This window comes from Egretta garzetta, unplaced genomic scaffold, assembly GCF_000687185.1.
Source record: "Egretta garzetta isolate BGI_Z169 unplaced genomic scaffold, ASM68718v1 scaffold226, whole genome shotgun sequence".
Lineage (NCBI taxonomy): Eukaryota > Metazoa > Chordata > Aves > Pelecaniformes > Ardeidae > Egretta > Egretta garzetta.
In genome coordinates this window covers 374,514-378,071 of record NW_009260021.1, presented here as the reverse complement: position 1 = coordinate 378,071, position 3,558 = coordinate 374,514, and positions in this window count along the sequence as shown.

The following is a 3,558-nucleotide window of genomic DNA, read 5'->3' as shown; positions in this document are numbered from 1 at the left end:
TGCTTTCTAGCATCTGCAAAGACGGCGCTGCTGCTGTGCCCCCGCTGGGGACTCCTCTGCGCTGGTCCATGGGCATAATCCCATCCCGCCAGCCCCGAAATGCATGCATGTGTGTGCTGGTCTGCTGGAGCCGGAGCGCTGCCTGTGCTCGTGGGCCTCTGCTAGCCGCTGCGTGGCCACCTCAGCCCTCCTGGCTCTGTTGGAAGCCACCGTTCCTTCAGGCCTCCAGCTTTCGAGTTTGTTTGGATTTTCGTTCGGGGCTCTTTTCCATGACGAGGGAGGGCTCGGAACCAAAAATCAAACAAAAGCACAAATGTTTAAGGCTCAAAGACAAAAAGAAGTAAATAAAGGAAACTGTAAAAGAAAAAAAAAAAAAAAAACCCTCAAGTTTTCCTTAACTCGGACTTGTGCTTCAGGGCCAGCCCAGATGACAGCGTTTATCAGTACCAGACGGGCAGATCCTTGTAGCCGGAGAAGCTGATGGCTTTCATGGCCCAAAGAGACGAGGTCTAGCGAGCACAAGGCAGGGTTTCTGCCAGCTCTTCGCTGATCCACGGGGCATATAGCAGAGGAAAAAGCAACAGGAGTGAGGGAGAAGAGCAAGGATCCTCTCTGCGTGTCCCTCGGTGGGTCAGTGCTTGGCTGGATGCTCCAGGCACTGCTTCTGCTGTGGCTCAGGGACCCCGCCGAGGTGGCAACGGTTCCCACAGAGCAGCAGCACGGGCAGTGCTGGGGTCTCAACCTGATGTGGAACGGGGACGGGCACGGGCCCCGGGTTCAGCCCTACCCTGCACCTCACCCAGCTCCCCCTGCCTCAGTTTCCCCAACCTGCAGCCTAGGGCAAACCAGGCGTTTTGTGTCCTTACGGGGAGGCTCTGCAGAGCCAAGCTCTCCTGGGGGCGATGGAACGGGTACCCCAGCACTTCCCTCCTCTCTGGGCTGCCACAAAACTCCCAGTCCGGTGCAAGGCAGGGCACAGCCTGTCCCCATCTGCTCCCACCCAGGAACCCACAGCTTGCAAGCACAGAGAGGGCACTGCGCCCTTGGAAGCCAACCTGCTTTAAAATAGCCCCCAGTCCCCACAGTATAAATGAGAAACCCTCCGAGTTACACTGGTTTGCCCCAGCTGGGGATCCCTTCCTCAGAGTGGAGGCTTCCAAAAAAATAGATAAAGAATCATGCTCTAATCCTTCCCCTCTACAGCAGAGCAACGGATTACAGCTCATTTAATGAGGTCCCACTCACCATGCAATTACGCCCTGCGTATATCTATTATTCCCATTACGCCCGACTCTTCTGGCTTAGTTGCTGGCTGGGGTTAAACCATGACATCAACACGAATGATTAAATGCCATTAAGGACCCAGGGGGACAGCCTTTTCCAGCTGCAAGGGGATGGTGCAGGGATGCTGAGGGATGGTGCAGGGATGCTGAGGGATGCTGAGGGATGGTGCAGGGATGTTGAGGATGGTGCAGGGATGCTGAGGGATGGTGCAGGGATACCGAGGGATGGTGCAGGGATGTTGAGGATGGTGCAGGGATGGTGCAGGGATACTGAGGGATGGTGCAGGGATGCTGAGGGATGGTGCAGGGATACCGAGGGATGGTGCAGGGATGTTGAGGGTGGGGGGGGGATGCTGAGGGATGGTGCAGGGATGCTGAGGGCTGGCATGTGCATGCCACCATGTCCACTCAGGTTTGGGCTGTTCAAGGGAAGAGGAATGGGGGTAACGGGGTGGCAGGGGGCAGGGTTTTCCCCTGCGTTGCTGGTAAAAGCAACAGTTGAGTAGGTAGAGTCTGTAGTTAGCTAAGAAAAAAGTAAGAGGCAAGTAAACAGGAAACTCTTTCGCAACCCTCCAGTCACCAAAGCTTCCCCCGCTCGGCTCAGCTCTGCAGCCCTCAGCGGCGGACGCTGCCTGTCCCAAAGTCTCCCCGGGGATGGGGAGTCTCCGCTGGCTGCCTCGGGTCACACGGGATCTGGTTTGTTCACATTCTGTTCACGCAGACGTTGTGGCGGCCAGTCTGGCACCCTAAAAAGCAGGGCCAGGGCCATGCCTGGGCTGGCTGCGTGCTGTGGGGGGCAGCCAGCTTGCTCCCCAATATTTCACAGCAGGCTTTGCGTGGGAAGGACAACTGCCCAGGGCTTCCCGTGCCACCCAAAAGAGCTCCTGCCTTTACCAGTGATTTCGGAGCAGGCAGAGAGGCAGAGCCGCCCCCGACGTTTGTAACTTTTTTTTTTCTCCTGTAGAACTTGCATTTTTTAAACTCATGTAGGATGCAGCTGGGTTTCCAGCCTCTCATCTGTGTAAGGGGAAATGGCTCGCCTGACTTCAGTCACGTTAATGGAGCAGCTCCAAACCTGAAGACACGGAGGGTACAGCCAATGTTTCCCCATGGGTGCTCCCCAAATATTATTGTTCTTTGCACGCCTGGAGAGGATTTAACGCAGAACCCCAGGGGAATAAACAAATCAAGAAGACGTCCCATGCTGCAGCCTTTTAACTGCCATGGTGCTGCAGGGGAACTGAGGCCCATTCTGTCCACGCAGACGTTGGGGCGGCCAGTCTGGCACCCTAAAAAGCAGGGCCAGGGCCATGCCTGGGCTGGCTGCGTGCTGTGGGGGGCAGCCAGCTTGCTCCCCAATATTTCACAGCAGGCTTTGCGTGGGAAGGACAACTGCCCAGGGCTTCCCGTGCCACCCAAAAGAGCTCCTGCCTTTACCAGTGATTTCGGAGCAGGCAGAGAGGCAGAGCCGCCCCCGACGTTTGTAACTTTTTTTTTTCTCCTGTAGAACTTGCATTTTTTAAACTCATGTAGGATGCAGCTGGGTTTCCAGCCTCTCATCTGTGTAAGGGGAAATGGCTCGCCTGACTTCAGTCACGTTAATGGAGCAGCTCCAAACCTGAAGACACGGAGGGTACAGCCAATGTTTCCCCATGGGTGCTCCCCAAATATTATTGTTCTTTGCACGCCTGGAGAGGATTTAACGCAGAACCCCAGGGGAATAAACAAATCAAGAAGACGTCCCATGCTGCAGCCTTTTAACTGCCATGGTGCTGCAGGGGAACTGAGGTCCCCAGGTCCTCGTTTGGAAGGATTCCCAGTCTTCTAGAAGTCACACTGGCAAAACAGGCCAGGAAAGTACTTCTGAGCACGCTGGAAAGCTGAACACGTACCAAGCACGTCAGGGTGATGATAAGGGCTCCCTGCCTTATGCCAAATACCTCCATGCTCATGTGTGTGTGTCCCAGTTTAGTGTTGTTGCTCAACTCCACCTCCCAGCAAACTGTGCTTTTGCAGACTCTGGAAAGCAAAGATGTTTCCCTGTGATGGGATATAATTGAATTTGCCAGGAGTGGTGAGGTCTTGGCATCAGGGATCTTCACCGTAGGCGGCTCCCCCGCCCCTGTCTCCGCGGGAGCTGAGGTCATCCATCAGTGTCACGTAAACCAAGGGCAAACCATCCTGCCTCCCGTCAAGCAGGGGGTTGGCAGGAATCAGGAAACCTTCCCTTCTTCTTAGGTTTACTGGCAGACACCCCAGCAGTGCTGGTCCCGTC